At 39.0% G+C, this 18,612-nt stretch overlaps 1 long non-coding RNA gene across 3 annotated transcripts in view; it reads left to right on the top strand.

Moving 5' to 3' along the window:
- The first annotated feature begins 450 nt into the window (after window positions 1-450).
- The window catches only part of LOC140333110 (uncharacterized), a 90,278-nt gene continuing 72,116 nt past the window's right edge, over window positions 451-18,612 (top strand). For 2 of the 3 annotated variants that reach the window (XR_011921288.1, XR_011921286.1), the window contains exons 1-3: window positions 451-1,502; window positions 2,546-2,662; window positions 13,720-13,782. This is a non-coding gene — a long non-coding RNA (uncharacterized lncRNA). The remainder of the gene's footprint in view (window positions 1,503-2,545; window positions 2,663-13,719; window positions 13,783-18,612) is intronic. The other variant, XR_011921287.1, reaches the window with a different exon arrangement.

Raw genomic sequence — 18,612 nt, 5'->3', positions numbered from 1 at the left:
GGCTTAATGCAGTAAACTGAAAGGTGGGAGGAGTCTGATTATGTATGATTAAATGTGGGAGGAGCCTAGTGTTGTATGAGGAGAATGTGGGAGGAGCCTGGTAGGGGGGGTTTGGGGCCCTGTAGAAAATGAGGGCCCTAGGCAATTTTTGGATCTCCCAAACACCATCCCTGGATCATTGTGAGATTATAAATGATGTAAATATTCAGATTTCAGTGATTTGTTTTTATTGTACTTTAAATATTAAATATGTAAATAGCAGAGCTTTCTGTATCTCTGATTCCCTGGTGTGGGGTATCTGCACCTTAATGTAGAAATGTACAGCAGCACAGAGGGACCTCGGGAAACCTGGGGGGTTCCAATCTACAGCCCTCCTCCTATAGGTGATCCATAGGCCGATAGAAGAGCAGAGGAAGATCGGCCTATCACTATGGTTTACCAATAGGAGGAGGGCTGTAGATTGGAACCCCCCAGGTTTTCCGGGGTCCCTCTGTGCTCAGCTATTTAGCGAATGTTTCAGACTGTTTTATTGAATGAACATCTTATGATTTCAATTTATTTTGTCTGCAGATTGGCTAATTGCTTGCTGGAGGCTTACAGCAGATTGCATTTGGCATTTCCTTTTTCTACAAATTTAGGGCAGCTGCTCACTAAACACTGTTATCTGCTATGTCATTATCCTCCAAAAAGTAAAAACAAAACAAAAGTGCCCAATGTAAAGTACTTAAGCTGCGTACACACGGCAAATTTTTCTCGCCCGACAATCGGTATCGGCCAATTATCGGGCGAAAATCTGCCGTGTGTACAGTCGGTCGTCGTCCATCGTCCGACGACCGTCCTGGCGGATCCATGGACGATGGACGACGACCGATCGTAATGAAAGGGAAGGAGGAGAGCGCGCAGCAGGGTGCCGCTCCGTCGCTCTCCCCCTCCCCTCTCCATAGAGCATGAACGGTGCTGTATGTACAGCATCGTTCATGCATCGTGCAGTGCAGAAAAATTGCAGGTGTGTACGCAGCTTTAGTCCTTATAAAGATCACACGGCCAACAAAATCTTTCCAGATAGAAGGAGATCTGCCTCTGACTTATGGCGGAAATTACACGGATGGTGAAGTTGTGGTGCGTTTCCTTACACTAGGAGCCGCTGCCACCTGGGAAGACACTTCATGTAGCCGAGTGAATGGGGGCTACAGAGCGCGTGAATGGGGGCTACAGAGCTCAGGAATGGGGGCTACAGAGCTCATGAATGAGGGCTACAGAGCAAGTAATAGGGGCTTTAGAGCGAGTGAATGGGGGTTACAGAGTGAGTGAATTGGGGCTACAGAACAAGTTAATGAGGGCTACAGGGCTACAGACACATCACCTGAGCACATGAGACATTACATGAGCAGAAACTGGAAGAAGAAGAAAAAAGATGGCCGCGTCTGAAAGAAGAAGTTAGCAGGGACTGCTCTGGACTAACTGGAGTTTGTGGAGGGATTGAGGGCTTTTCACTTTTAAAGGTATGTGGTATTTTTTTTTAATGAAAGTTCCACTTTAAAATGACTAGTAGAAGTTCTTGTAACCCTTTATACCGCATAGCACTCATAAAACTCAGGTATTACTTTTCTGTAAATAGGTTCATGGTCATAAAGCCAAAACAATCACAGTAATACACAAGGCAATGTATTACTGGGGAGCCAATAAAGACAGAACTGGTGTGAATGGTTCTCTTGCTACAGCCTATGTTGGTGCTATTGTATATAACCTCACTTACCGCATATCTGATCTTACAAAATAACAACAACAATGTCCTTCAATATATCAAATATGGATTCTGCCGACGTGAATGGAGAATTGGAAACGTTTTTTTTTTTCTTTCTCCACTTGGTTTTATGTCAGATAAACAGCCCAGATATATCCTAATTAAGCGCTGCTTTTTGGCCGGGGTATTTTTGTAACACTCTGGGTGACGGTTGCACCGCATTAACATAAAAAGCCTTTCATACTTCATTTTTTTTGTTCCAACAGTGGGAAGATCACTGCCAAAAGCAAGAGCGGACGGTCAGATGTGTTTTGTTAATTAGTAGATGTATAGAAATGTTCTTTTTAATAACGCTGATTAGATGCAGAGCACATTCTGCTAATGGCTGCTGTATGTGGACTTTGTAGCGGCACCAAGAAAAAAAAGGATACATTTTAATTTGCCAAAGGAAGTATTGGTTTATACAATATTTTTTCATTATTAAATCGGACACATCTTAGAAGTAATGAAAACATCTTAGGGACAAATAGAAACTTATTGCTTACTTAAGTAAAGCAGGGTATCAATTCCTTTCTGCTGCTGGGATCAAGTCTGCGGTCCAAAAGCACTCTTACCTTGCCCCAGGTTGAAATCTTAGGGAGAGATTCCAAGACTTAACTACTATACATTATTGTATAGAAGTTAAGTCTTGGATAGCTTTAATAAATCAGGCCCAATGTCCTTACCATAGTCATATATCTTTAATACAGTCTAAGGTCAGTTTTTGTGTGGAAGCAAATTAACCTAACTGCATGTTTTTAGAATGTAGGAGGAAAAGGGAGTACCCGGGGGAAACTCCAAAAACACGGGGAGAACCTGCAAACTCCATGCAGATAGTGTCCTGGCCAAGATTGGAACCTGCGACCCAGCGCTGCAAAGGTGAGAGTGCTAACCACTGAGCCACAGTGCTGCCCAATTCAACTTTCATTTTTATGTTTTTTTTTGTAATGGTATAAATTGTTAATGTTTTTAAATGCTTATTTTTTAATATATGTATACATGTTATGCTCTGCAAGCACACCTTGCAGCCCACAGTAACAAATTCCAATACTATACCCCCCACTCTATATTACATTGCACAACAGTTTGCCAAAAAAAAAAAATACTTACACCTTGTAGCTGTCTTCCCTGTCTCAATTGGACTCGGGGGTCCTGAGCAAGCTAAGGAACACAGATTTCATCCTGGAAGGTTTCAATAAATGGCAAAGGATTCCCAGAGCACCATGGTTTATTCATTTATACAGTACAGCAGTAGATCCCCCCCACCTTGTAGCTGGCTTTGTCCTAATAAAGCCTTGTAATTAGTCTATACATTCAATGTCTGTCCTAGGGATATTTTCTTAGGAGGTAAAGGACAGGAGTGAGAACCCAAAAGATGTTTTAACCCTTCTCTACATCTAAAAAAAAGGTTGTTTTCTCTATCTGGGCTGTATGTCATACTTCAACTGGACATAAGGGGTCTCCAAGATGGACCTGGCATCAGATGTATATTGTTTATACATCACCATGCTCAGGAAAGTGTAAATGTAACATCTCCAGGTATTTGTTACCCTTGGCAGAGATTACAATGCTACCCCCGACTCTTCTGGTTAACATTTTCACCAGTGTTTCTCAATCAGAGGTTACTAGGAGCAATGGGCAATGGTCATTTTAGGTGACACCAATGATCTTTCTGGCTATCTGTAAGGAAGACTAATATGCTGAGACTTATGGATATAGTAACTATATAAGGGGTTCACTAGGACCTAAATGTTATTTCAAGGGTTTCCCTATAGTAAAAAAAGACGAGAAACACTGATTTACAAAACAATTGCCTGGATGTATGGTGCAAATGCAACACAGCCTTATTTTCTATGTGGTTTTTATGTGTACAGAGGTCCCCTAACAATGTAATTATTCCGCCCCAGCGGATCGATAAACATCAAATCAGGAACAAGGTCTGTATAATCTTATTGAGGAAAGCACAGTTTGCTGGTCCTCTGCCCTCCCCTGTCCATGGATGTACAACGCCCATTCAATCATCTGTCACTGGAAACTATATCAGACAGTATTTGGGTCCAGTTGATTTTACAGAAACAGCGCTTGCCCCTTTGTTATGTATTCAATATTATTCTACTAAGCATCATATGACTTGGAACTACAGAGATCGAAAGGTTCAAAGTAGACCAAGCTGCATGCAATCTCCATCTAGGTGATTGCTGAGACATTGGAGATTATGTGACCATTATTCCATAACACCTCCTGATAGGGCTTTTTGATTGGGTTACCATGGAAGGATCAGAGGATAAAATGTTAATTAATGGACAAGGGTTAACAATGTGAAACTCTGTAAAATGCCAGTAAAGTAAAAAAGGTTAGCGCCTTCACAGTGAGTCATGTCTGGAGCTACAGTAGAAAAAATAGAATTGATTTGCTGAATAAGATGAACTGTAATGATTTCAATTCAACTTTTAATTTTTATGTTTTTTTAATGGTTACAAATTGGTAATGTTTTAGATGCTTAATTTTTAATATACATATACATTTTTTACTCTGCAAGCACACCTTGCAGTCCACTGCAAATAATGTCAATACTGTATCTCCCCACCTTATAATAAATTGCACAAATAATTATCCAAGAAATACAAATACTTACTGTACATTGGACCCTGTAGCTGTTTTCCCTATCCCAAGTAGACATCGCTTCTGAAAAAAGCTAAGGATTCCAAATCTCATCCAGAAATTATTTCACAAATGAAAAAGGATTCCCAGAGCACCATGGCTTATTCATTTATACACCACAGCAGAAATGTTTTCAGTTTATTTTCTTTAGTATGAATAGAAAAGTCTATCTCTTGTTAGCATGCTATGCAGTGGGACTGTTGCTCTGTGTATGAAAGCAGTGGTCACTCTACATGAGGCCTAAAACACTCACTCCCTGCAGAGTCAGATCTAAAGCTCTCCAGCAAGGAGAATGAGCTTTGCTGAATGCAGGGCTATATGTCTAACTTAGCAGGAGGTGTGCAGAGAGACCACTGCTCCCACACAGTGAGCAGGAGTCCTTCTCTGCAGCATACAGGCAGGGGAAAGGCTTTTCTATTCCAGTGTATCTGCTTTGTAAAAATTAGCTTTGCAAACTTGGAAACCATGTATCAGTTTTTAAACCAAAAGTTCATTTAGGCTCATGTAATGCAAATATGGCTTCTACACATATAACAATTTCACACATGGTAATATAAAATATATATATATATCACTACAGTATAAAATTCAATAAAAAGGACCAAAGAATCCATTTAATTTTTTTTTAGCTCAATCAATAGTAATTAACAGAAGAATCTTTAGTTTTCAATATTCCAATTACCCCGGTGTCCTTTGGAGAAAACCATTTGTCTGAAAAACCTTTTGTTTCAAATAAATCTTTGTCAGTGGCTTGAAGGATAAAAACTGCAGTTAAATCTTTTATTTCTTCACCTTACACAGTGGGAAGAGGCCGCTAACACCGGCGTTCTCTGCATAGGGAAATGTCAGGCTTTTTAAGCAGCAGGACCATTACCTTCCTGACAGATTGCGGTAATAAGAGCGGCTTAATGGACAGCTCCAGGCTGACAGACTTCAGAAATGTACCTGTGTCTGTTTTGTCTTTGGACGCATGTTTTTTTCAGGAACGCATAGCACTTATGACCAAAGCTGAATGTATTACAGCCTGGTTTTACTATACAATAGTTTGCAAGGTGCATATATCATTCGTTTCACATGGTGGATATTTGCAGTGAGGTTGTAAACCTGGAAAAGGGGTGCCTTAGAACCCTTTTCTATTTCTCTTAGAAGGGCATAATTCATCACAGGTCCCCCTATACCTAACCCGTGCACTTCTGGTTCATAACTGCACAAGGCGATCCAACTTTTGTTTAGATGCAGATAAAAACAAAGGATTGTGGGGTGGAATTCAGTAAGAGAACTGCACCATAGGTCCTAGAACAGGGAATTAGTAAAGGGTTCAGTGAACCCCAATACCAGTCACTATGCAGGGGGCACATTTCAGTTTTGTGGAAGAACTTTTACAAGATTCACTTATCATGTAACTCTTGAGCTCAGACTGGGAGAGCTTAGCAGGACAAAGAGCCATTAAGTTGTCCTGCAAATGGGCGATAGAAGAAGAGAACAAAATGAGTAGAGGGGTGACCTTATCAGTCTTTACTCTGGCCAGGTAAGTACCCATTTCTGTTACAGTTGATGGGTACATTCCCCAAGTCCAGAGATCTCATCTCGTGGAGTTTACAAAGATCTGATTGTTGAACATAGCTGGCAAGCCAACATTAAGGAGAACCTGTTGAAATGCCCTGCATGGATAGAGCACTACTTCACTAAGCAAGCATCCTGCTCTTACACATACAACAAAAGAATAGGGGTCTAAAAACGCCCCTCTTTAAAGCTTGACTTTTTGTGACTCCCCCACTTTAAAGAGGTGAGTTTTTATACCCCTATGCTTTTGTTGCATCTGATCTTTATGGGACTGGCATTTTGTGTTTAGCAGAACCTGTACATTTTTCCATCCCACTCTTACAGTTTTCACAACTATCTATATGATTTACTGAAAATTGTTTAGCCTTTTTCTGCCTCCTTTGTTTGTTTTGTTTTTTAATTACCTCTCTATTTTTAAGCTAACATTCCAGCATGGTAAGAATAAAACAATTTGACATATCTGATTTTAATCCTATTAAGTCAATATGACTCAGATTGCCGGGCTGCTGTGACGTACTAATACAGAACCTTCTGTGTCAATACACATTTGGGTATTTTTTGCTCTGAAAAGCAGACAAATCATTCTGCATTCATAGTTTTCTTTATGGTACAAAAAGCAATGCTATCCTTCAGTCCCTAGAATCCCAATCTGCAGAAGACTGGAAAGGACAGACTAGGAAAAAAATACATACACATTTGCCCATTGCCCACCACTTTTATTGTATTGAGCTGACCACACATTGCCCTAAATTACCAAGCATTGTTGTCAGGCCTGCCTTACATGGGCTAAAAGATATTTGGTGCTCCTTTGTTTTGGCTTTAGAATAACTAGCTAGAAAAAAGTGAATACCAGATTGTAGCTAACTCTCAAAAGGGTTTCTGCATATGTTTAGGATAACTTTAGCCATTGTAGACTGTGCCATCTGAACCAAAGTTAGACTCCTGGCAGATCCACGTACGACTGCAATACAAGTAAAGGGGAGTGCGGGGTGCGGCTTGCTCAGTCTCCCCCTCCCCCCGCTATATGTACAGCGCTCGTTCATGCATCATTCAGTCTTTTGTCATTGAAAAGGATAGTGTTAGATCGTTTCCACCGACAGAAGTTTTACGTGTGTACGTAGCCTAATACCAGGGAGATCTCAATCATTTACCTACTCATGCACCCATTACTGAGTTGGAGCAAATATACAGCGCATGAATCTGACTTCTCTCTACCAAACTAGCTACATGCTTGTTTCAGGTCAGGACTTTGATCCAAAGGCAGCCAGGCAATTCCCATTTTCAGCAGCAAGTTTCCTTTAATCTGGGATAATAGTCTTAGTAAGTGGGCAGAACCTGCAGTTAAATATTTATTGTAATCACGATAAGAATGAGATTCATGGGTGATGGCGAGCAGATGAATAGTGTTTGTGTTTGGTGATTTGATGCAATAATAATAACACAGCAGAACACTGGAACAGGTGGGGAACTGGATCTGGGTAAACACATTGTATAAAATCACCAAAAAGGCCACAAATTTTAATCAGTTTGTGGGAAGAAGTGAGAACAGTTAATCCCGTAAATGTCTTGCATTTCCCATCCAAAATGAAAACATTAATTAAGAAACGGCAACAGCCGGGGAAACTATTGCACGTCAAAATGGTTTATTTTTAACATTTTTGCAACACCAAATTTGTCATTTGGTTGTACAATAGATAAAGCTTCTACAGGTTCTGAGAGCTGTAGATCTATCTGGAAGTGTCAGAGTTGGTACTTTTTATTGCGGGTAGTGATAATATGTAGAAAGACCAAAATTCACTTAAACACCAAATTTCAAGTTAACATAGTCATACCGACAGCCTAATAGCTCAGTCCTTACTTGCTGGACCCAGCCTGATATACATATCTGTGCTCCCTGCTGTAAGCAGAGGTCATAGAGGCGACTGTGGCTACCTTTACTCTAAAACTAAAAGAATGTTAAAGCTTTGGGTAAACTTTTTGCAAATCCTTGCCTTATTGGTCGATGCTGAAAAAAACCCCTTGATGCACCCTACAATGTTACAGTCATGTTGAATAAAGAAGGACCTTCCCCAAAACATTAATACATTTTTTTTAAAGCACTCCAAGACTGGAGAAGATAGACTAATATGGGAGAACTTGGGTGATCCAGCAAACGTGGAAAGGATATAGTCCAGGATTTAGGACATTTGCTAACTAAAAGCAAATGATTTTTTAGAAATCCTTTTCAGGTCCTCTCCCATGATAGTCTATCCCAAATATATCCCAAGTCTTGAAGAGCTTTAATAAATCAAAGCAAGAATGTACAATTGACTGGAACCTTACAGTTGGAGGTATACAATTGTCTTACATATCCTTGTATGTTGTAATATCTAAAGTATTCTTTATAGGAAACAACCTTTAGCATACCTAAACTCAGAATTTTAACTTTACATAAAAGGATAGACAAGGGTAGGTAGGTGGGGATGTTGTGTGGCAAGCTAGTGCCAGGTTGCAGCCCCCGTGCCTGCCAAGGCAGGTGACTACTAACAAGCAGGAACCAAAACGTACTGCCAGAGGGAAATCCAAAAAAGTTGTTTAACGAGCCAAAAGGTCAGGGCAGGCAGTGATCAGGAGTAGTCGAGGTCAGGGCAGGCAGCAACCGGGAGTAGTCAAGCCAAGGTTGGTACACGAGGAATCAGAAGCAAGAGAAATCAACAAACAGGAACCTGGAAGCAGAGCCAAAGGAACTCCTTGTTCAGGCAACTTCCTGTTGCCAGGTCACTTCCTGTCAGGTGATGGGTGTGAGCCGCAGACACCAATCCCACCAGCAGAGGGAGAGCTGTTACTGAGATAGTCTCAGGTGTTATTCAGATGTTTGCCAGCAGAGGGAGTGCGTCTGCGGAATACCCTAGTTCTCTGAGGCAAGGGAGCAGCTGACAGAGAATCACCTGACCTGGATGCTGAGTGTTGGATTCAGAGGCAGAAATGGTGGTGGCAGCAGGGGACTGCAAGGAGGGTGAGCAAGAAGAAGGCACAGATGACCTGGACCTGCAGGGATCTGTGACTGCAACACTTTTTTTTTTTTTTTAAAGGGTGAAGCACGGCCCCCTTTGATCGGGAATGAATGGGAGTGCAGACCCTCCCAGGATACCTACGGTACGCATCCCGGGAGGCTTTTGGCTGCTCTTTCTGCTTTTGCCCGAGCACCTTTCGCCAAAAGGGAAAGTGGGGAAAGAGGGGGAGTGAGATCGACAAGTTTTTTCCCATCTACGTCACTCGATCTGGCGCCTGCGTCAGGTGACGTAGTAAGACGTAGACAGATACTGGGACGATGCAAGAAACTTCAGGACGGATCAACTGCTCTGCGGGATTGAAGGTAAGTGTATTTTTTTTGTTTTGGGTAGTTTTTGGGTTTACTTCCTCTTTAATATAGTCGGGTGAAGAAACTGCTTTTTTTAAAGGGAGAATTCTTTAAATCAAAAAAAAAAAAGCTCTTCCACCTGATTATTAAGTCAACAACTGCCACATCCCTTCATAAATCACATACAGAGAACAAAAAAACTATGGGACTTTTCAGGCAGTAATGAATGATTAATCTATTTAATCTATCTATTTTCATATAAAAGGAATCTTGGTATTTATGTATGTATGTATATATATTTAAGTATGTAGGAGAGGTGGAACAATCAACATAATGTAAGTAAATTCTGAAAAACGATGTATATAAAGAAACCTTTTTTAAATTTTGTAGTTAAAAGAAAAAGTGATCATTAATATTGTTGGTATTAAAATATATGTGGGTCCTTTAGATTCCTCTGAGGAAGTGGACAGCAGTCCTGTGAAACGCATAGGAAAAAATATATCTACCCCAGTTTCCACAATCATCTGCATGTCAAGGAATTGGGAGAGCATGGTTTCTCTTCAAAGTTCATTACTGCCTGAAAAGTCCCATAGATTTTTTTGTTAGAACTCTTTACATAAAATAAAACAATAGAAAACACGAAGGAGTGAAAAAAAAATAGGTTTTTGCTTGTGTGTGTTTTTTTTTTATATCTTGAAAGCTGAATTATAGCACAACATTTGTGATGAAGTTCACTGACTATAATTTATAAACACAATTGTTCTGTGGGTGACTTGAGTTACACAGAAATTGTTAATTGTCTTTATTTTGAGAACTGACCCCTATCTTCCCTGGTGATTGGGTGATGAGAGGCACAGCTAGGGGTGTTTCTTCTAGAAATATTAAGCTGTCTCTCTCCCTGCACACAAAGGACTAATAGAGGGCTTTCAGAACTCAACTTAACAACATAATAGAAGCATGGAACATCCTTAGGACTCGCACTGAGAATGCCAGCTGAGCACTCACATTTTTAGGGAGACCTTTTTGAAATTTTCTATTGTCATACCCATATAATGTGTTTATAAAATATCATGTGAATAATAAAACAGAATACGGAGCAAATAGATAATCTGTATTTTACATGTTTAAAGTTTGATGATGTGCACTGCCATTGGTGAATTCATTGTACAGAATTATAATTCCCTGGATATAAATGTGATATTTGGTGTCAGTAGATGCAGTCACACACCTGAAACAATCATACAGATAATTACTGAACACCTGAGCTGTATACTCATTCTGGGTCAGGGGTTCAGATGGATCAGAACCCCAACCAGGTAAGATGGATATTATAGAACCAGTGACAGCTTCCATTATCACTCAGTGATAGGCTTCCTTTAAAAACAATGTGATCTCTTGGAGACAAGGAGTTGGTTCATTGCAAGGATTGTGACACCATCTCTACAAATTGCAAACGAAAGCAAAAACAGACAAATATTTATATGCTTACTTGGAATTTTTCTTTTAAAGAAACAATCTTTGCTTCATTTTTACTGTGCCAATGTGCTAGCACATATCTCCTTCTAGAATATTCTACAAATTACTTTGAATTCCTTCAAATTACTTCTTCAGGAAGCATCAACTCACTAGCACGATTACGTTCCATATATATATATATATATATATATATATATATATATTTATATTTAGCTTTTAGTTTGCTTTTATAGTAAAAAGAAAGATTTTGTAGTGTGTAAGAATTTGTGTCCAGATCACTGATATTGGAAGACCTGGTTCTAATCATCCTAAAGGTTTTCTGTATGGTTCAGGTTAGCAAACTCGGCTTACTCTACATGTAACTCATTAAACCATGTCTTTATGGAGCTGGCTTTGTATACATTGTCACAGTCATACTCGAACAGAAAAGGGCCCTCCCCAAAGTGTTACCACAAGGTTAGAGGCTCACAATAGTCTACAATGCGGTAACATTGACAGTGCCCCTTACACCCTTACACCCAAGTTGACTATTATGCCATATAAAGTAGGTGTAATGATTGGCCGTATACCGTGCTATGCATCCATGACTGAAGATAGGCAATGGGGAAATTTTTTACTTGTGTTGGCAAATTTCCTCATTTGATTCTAAAGGACTACAGAATGTCAGACTAAGAGCTTGGTCCATGGGTTATTTTGGCTAAATGGGCTCTTAAGAGAAAAGCATTACATTGTAATATAAGCTAAGTGCCTCATTAGGCTGGCAGCCATCGCTTTGTCACTGTCCAATTACAGAAGAGCTAAAGGATGCACAGTATAATATTTTAATGTAAGTCTCTATATGTGAAGAATCCACTACAAATTAAAGAAACGTCCTCAGGAAGGTAAAAGAATGAATGCAAATTTACGGGTAATTCTGTCCTTTATGTTAGACGGAGAGACGCAAATAACACAGAGGTAAAGTAGGGGAAATGATCTTACTGAAGTATGTGAGATAATATAATAGTAACAAAAGTATGTAGTTTATACGTAAATTTCAGATGATTCCAGTGTAGTGTACATCATATAAAAGATAATTTCTAGCTATATAAGCATGTTGTTAGGGTGCTGGCACTACGTCACGTGGAGGGGGCAGGAATTACTTTTTTCTGCACAATGCCAACTCCATTAATGACTTTGGTGCAAATGACCTAGAATGTCTTCCACAGAGCCTCACACCTGTTGAACACCTTTGAGATAAACTGATCAATGGAAGTATCTGACCAGTAGGCACAATTTTCCACAGACACACTCCACATGTGGGAAGCCTTACTAGAAGTGTACAAACTGTAGATGTTCCAAAGCAGGTTTGACTCTATAGCAATGTCTATGATCTTCTAATGGGACACCAAGCTCATAATAATATGATGATCAGATGTCCTAAACCCTTTTATATAGTGTATATATGGCCATAAAGTGTAAGAGAAATGTTGTCAGTGTTCTGAATTCTGCTGTGTCCTGAATAATTTAGCAATTCACTTATTGATTTGCCTAGAAATGCTTTTTAATGAAAACATTTGTTTGATTAGGATAACTAGTCACTAGCTCTGCTGTAAACCTAACCCCCTTCACCTAGGAAGTCACTTAAACGCTCTGTATATGTCAAAGAAGATGAATCTTCTGGTTTTATATTCCAGGGCTTATGTGCCTGATATTACAGCTCATCCACTCTGCATTTATAGTGTTTGACTTCCAATATCTGTAAATCTGGAGATAATTGTACAGGCCTATTCCAGACTTTATAGAACGGAACTCGGCAAATTTACACAACGGTAGTAAGATCTTTATTACAGCCTATTGCGTATAAACGTGATGCTTCATTCAGAAACTTCTAAATATAGATCCAAAAGGAAAAATAATGAAAAGAATACATGCTTAAAGAATTCACTGAGTATTATATGTGACGTTCTCAATTTTAATAAACTAACATTTTATAGCTATATGGTTGGATAAATAGGTTGATACAAGTGGATAGACCAATTTGTCTTGTTTGTATTTATTAAAATATTAGATGGGTAGACAGATAGATAATGTTGGTTGGAAAATAAACTATAAGACATGTAGGAGTAATATCGTTTTAGATTTTTTTGGCACCTGATTGGCCAAGAGGATTTTAGCACTAGGAGTGTAAAATCATGTGACTGAGGAAGATAAGCTTTATTTTGCCATCCAGTATCTCTGGGAGTTTTAGGATGTCCAAGATTATTTAACTCATCATAGGGCCAAAGACATCAAATTAACATTGTAAATTAGCTATAAAATGTTTTTGTTTGTGAAAGATAAAGAAAATTTTACGTTATAATGCATTTACAATGTTTATATTCTCCTCACTGATAAAGGAGAAATCTCAAAGCTCACAAAACACCTTAGCTTGTTGTCTTTGGAATTTACATATAAATATTATTGGACCCCTAAACCATAGGTATTCCAACCTTTTTCTCCATAGAGCTTCCAATGTTCACCTGGGGTGTTTTTGAGGCTGTTTGAGGTTAGAGAGGAACCTAATTAAAGTCATTTTAATCTAACCAAAGTCATTAAACTCTAGTGTTTCTCAACCTTTTTAACATGGGGGAACCCTTGAACTTTTTGGGTCTTCAGGGAACTGGGTTATAATTACTAAATCCACAACTCACATTATATTAGTGTGGAGCCAATGTAAAGAGGCATGCCATCTTTATAGATAGCCAAAAAGATCATTGGTGTCAGGTATACTGACCTGAGAGTCCCACATTGCTTATTGCTCAAGGAAACCCTCCGGAGGAACCCTGGTTGATAAACACTGCTCTACACTATAGACTTTGTGCCTTCAACCTGAATATTTTCAATACCAATAAGTCAAGACTTTGGCTTTTGCTTACAGATTGAGGCTTTGACAAATCAAGGGTCAGTCCTTGGAGCACACATTTCAGGAGGACATCCCAAGGTACGTAGACACATTCCTAAATCCTTAACAGAGGTTTTCCTGGATGAATATAATTCTAAAGTCTACAACCAGATAAACATGATGAGAGGTGACACCTCTTTGTTTGTTAACTTTTATATAGAAAACAGTGCCATCCTTTTGTCTCTCCTGTTTAGCACAAGTGCATGAGGAACATGGCTGGCCAGAATTACAAGTCCTTTGGCAGATAATATAGTTCTGTTTAGTGTATTTCAGCTGCATCTCATTGGGGTTTGACATTCGTTGACATCATTCAGCAGGAAAATGGCATTTCCTCAGGAGCCTTACCACCTTCTCTGAGCTGTTATTTGTTTACCACTGAGCATTAGTAGATTAAACATGTGGATCCAAAAATCATTAACACAAAAATATCAACTTTGCCCTTTTCAAATAAAAACACTTAATACTTCTTGTGCTGAGCCATTACCCACTTGGTTGGCTATTTTTACCAAGTCCATTAGAGCTGAGGATAGCCGCCAGCGAGGAAAACATTATGGAGCACGTTGTTCAAAGCCTATTTTACACAGTTTAAACAATCTGATTGTTATTAATACATCGCTCGTCTCAGGATGCAGCCCACGAGCTGTCAGTCATTCTAACAACGCACCGTCAGATTCTTCACAAGAGCCATCCTGCATTTCTGTAAATTGACACGGTCCTTTCCTATCAGAAACCCTCCAGAGCCTCATCTTATTTCCAGAAGGTTACCTTTGATTGTGCCCCAGCTTTTATCCTACGCTTCCCATCTCGTACATGAATTTCTCAGAAGAGAGATTTTCTTACAACATTTTGCTGATTTAGTCATGATTTAGGGTCTCATTTTGAACTGCAGAAAAATATATGCAATATACACTCATGGATCTGACTCATGATATACAATCAACAATGAAAATATAAAGCGGGCAGTTCCTCTATCACACAGCATGGCTTCTTGGCAAATGGAAACACAGGTCACAAATTTGGGGAAGAATCTTACCTTGTTGTAAACCCAATCGTTTTCATCTCATATAAGCTTTAAAGGTGATCTCCAATCTTCCCTTCAATCTTTCACAGTTGTAGGAAAGAAGGAATGCATTAATAGCTTTAGCAAGTCACATAGATTTCACCTCATTTCCTGTTTGATGGACATCTAGCATTATCTGGTCCTAGTATGACCGCCAATTGCTGCTTTCATTCATTGGATTTTAGTTCTTTCAGACATAGAGACTCAAAATTACATTCGGGCATTACCACAGTATCCTGTTTTTAGTAGCAGAATCCCATCAGACACCCCCCCCCCCCTTCTTCCAACCTGCCATGATATGCTTACATTGCAGTGAAATTTGATGGTGTTACTGGATCCTAAATCAGGTATGAAATGAATAATAAAGATTTTATTTAGTATTTCAATTAGCATTTAATGTGAATGCTTACGTAAAGACAATGTTCAGGTTTTCTTTAAACTACATGTCCTCAGAAAATATGTGTGCCTTAGATTTTTAATATTATTCTGTAGAAAATTTCAAGGATAAAGCCTGAGCCCTACTTTAAAGTCAGTCAGATATTTATATACCACTTTGGTTTAATCATTGTCTTTGGTAGCACCTTTCCTAATAAGCAGTCCATCTCAGCCTGCTTGTTTTATATAAATGATCACAGTTTACACATCCATCTGTGTAGATCAATCATGTAGATGTTTTAAATCACTGCTGCCCGATTCTTTTAACGTGTTGACAGAGTTTAATGAACCATGGAGATCCTTAATACATAGGGTATTCAGAAAATGGAATGTGCATAATGCTTGTCCTTTATGGGCTGTCAGGATGTGGTTAACTTCATGGTGCCATAAAAAACTGTTATACAAGTGTGAATGAGCACCAACAGGCCAATTAGAGTGATCAAATTAATCTTTCAGAACAACACATTACCCAATAAACCCATGTGCAATCTCCAAGACCCTGACTTACACTATAGGTGAATTAAAAATGTATGTTGTTCCTTGAGGATTTTATAGAACATCTCTGAAATTATACTTCAAGTATGAGCTCAAAGAAAGAAGAATATCAAATCACCACAAATGTCTAGAATGGTTAATGTCAAGATACGATCAGAAGGTTGGGGATGACATCTGGGAGTAAATTATGCCAAGTTTATTCTGCCGAAACATGCAATTTAAAGAAGAAGGAATTAGTGGCATCCGTGAGTATAGAATGATTTTTTCTACTCTCATGCAGGCATCAACAATTTGACTCGTTCCTTTTATAGAAAACACCACTGGATGGGTCAAGCTCTAGCTGGGAAAACTTACGGGCGCAATACTAAGATCTAAATTTGAAGGTCTGGGAAACCAGAGTGGACCTCTGCTAATATGAATATCAAGCTCCCATATCAGCTAGTCATATAGTATAATGTATTTCCTAATCAACAGTAGACAAGAGCTAGAGACTGGTTTGTAGGCTGCTGCATTTGGACTATTTTGCCATGAATACTTGACAATATTTTTTACTTTTTCTAAAACACTGACATGAATACTTATAGTGGACTGCATGTGAAGAGGTGCTATGTTATAAGGAGCCGCTAGAAATGCTAATTGTAAATACGCAGTACCCTAAACAATTAACCCTTTGCCTGGTTTTGTTCTGAAAAATAGCAGTGCACTTCCTGGTATTACCTACAGTCTTATAACTGTAAATCTAAAGTATATTGGGCCTGATTTATTAAAGATCTCCAAGACTGGAAAAGATAGACCTTCTTTTTTCTGGACACTTTTACATGCATGGGGTTACTGGTAAATAATCCTATGCCCCTGTCTAGCTTTTTCTGGCACAGCTTCCAGAGTTTGGTTCTTCTTAAATGGCAGCTAAAATGATGACCTTGGTCTAAATACAATGCAGGCATAATGACATCAACATGACAACTAGTTGGCTTCACATGGACTGGCTAGTTGACTGGTCACCCTTTAGATGACATTGCAGGGCAACGCTTCTTTTAAACACAAATCAATCTCCTCTTTTATTAAACATAAAGTGAGGTGTGTGACCTGCGATGATATGAACAGGACACTAACAAGAATAAATGGTTAGCCTCACCACCTTGTGGGTGCTTGATTATTGCCTCTTGCTATTTACAAAGCAGCTTTATTGGCCTGCAGCAGAAAGATCCTCCTGCCTCTTAAAGGACCTTTTTGAGTGGTGGGACCAAAGCAACTTTCCTCTTTTGTCAAATGCACCATGGTCTAAATCTCTTTTCAAAATATGTCCCCAATTTGCCCTCTCTTCATCGCTATGACTGAGAAAACACAGCAAGTTGAAGTTTACCCAGTCCTCACTATCAAAGGCACACATAAATGCAGTGTATTAAAGTCTAAATTCAATCGTTCTCTGCATTGCTGTCAATTAGTTCTCGTGTGGAATCTTTCTCACAGATCAGTATACTATTATGTATTACTTTGGAATGCAAACTGTTTAAAAAACATTGTTTGTCCCTTCAGGGAGGTCTACCAAGCATAAGAGCTTGTAATTGGAAATAGAGGTAAAATATCATGGGGGTTGACTGTAATATTTCACACCTGTTTTATAAAATAGATTGACATCTGCTCTGACACTTGCTGGATTATCTTCACCCCGATCTAATTCCATGGAATAAAAATGTTATTACAAGCAACCAAACAGTAAGTCTGGCATTAAGGCGATATCATTTATTGACAAAGGAACCTAGCAGGAGTTTTTTTGAATGAGATGATAAATGACAACAGCTTCTCCCCAAGCCTTTTACTTTTAATTAGTTGACACAGCACAACCCATCTAAAGATCATTTTATAGCATACGACCAAAAAGATCTGTTATTCAACAACTTTCTGTCTATTCGCACAAATCCCATCATAGGCTTCAGAAATGCGCTCTGCACTGGATCCTGATAGTGGCCTTGACTGTGCAATGTGCAGCAGAATTAACAACAGTTATGGCTGCTGTGAGACTTCTCCATATAGAAATGTCCTAGTCCTGAGTATTTAAAATGAATCCAAATGAGTCACCTTAAAATTAGATACAAGCAATATTGAAGGGGGAGTATGTAAGTTCATGAAATGCATTGGATGTTATAATAATATCCTAGTACGAGATATCTATGTTGTGATGGGCTTTTTCATTACTTTGTCTGGTTCTCTATTCTTGGCTTTGCTATTTGATTCACTTCCTGGGTCGTCTGTTGGAAGAGCCTTGTCCAGGAAGAGCAGGCCTAATGAAATATGCTGGTCTCTATCTTACGTCGAACTAAATAAGAGACAAATTCCTAGCACCCCCTGCTTTCATCTTTCGAAGAGCTGCTTTTGTGGCTTTTACAGGCTATCTAGACATAAGGGGCATGGCACAATGTAAAAACAAAACAAAAAATTCATATAATCTTATAAATAATATTAAACATGCTGCTGATGCCCTGCGTTAGCTGAGCAATTCACCTGAATGTCCTGGCTCATGGAGTCGTGCAGAAGAACCCTCTGAAATCTTTTCCTACAGAACTGCACTGGAGCATGAGCACACATTCATATCAACCTGCATGCTCTTTTCTTAAAGTTATTGCTCTGCGCAGGAGACAAAAGAATACTGGAGACTTCAGATCAAGTAATAAATAGAAAGGGAAAGATGCACAAATCCCAAACCATTACACAAAATTCTCCAGCACCTGATAGCTAGCCAGGACAAAAAAACTTTTTGATGCTTTGGGAATGTATTTAGCTAATTTATCTGAAAGCAGAGAATTTAGTTGTATGGATTTTCAAACTGGAACATTATTGGGAGGGGGTGATATGGGGCATAAATGTTAAGTGGGTGCATT

This window comes from Pyxicephalus adspersus, chromosome 6, assembly GCF_032062135.1.
Source record: "Pyxicephalus adspersus chromosome 6, UCB_Pads_2.0, whole genome shotgun sequence".
Lineage (NCBI taxonomy): Eukaryota > Metazoa > Chordata > Amphibia > Anura > Pyxicephalidae > Pyxicephalus > Pyxicephalus adspersus.
The sequence above is the reverse complement of the archived record's forward strand: the minus strand, read 5'-3'. Positions and strand labels throughout refer to the sequence as shown.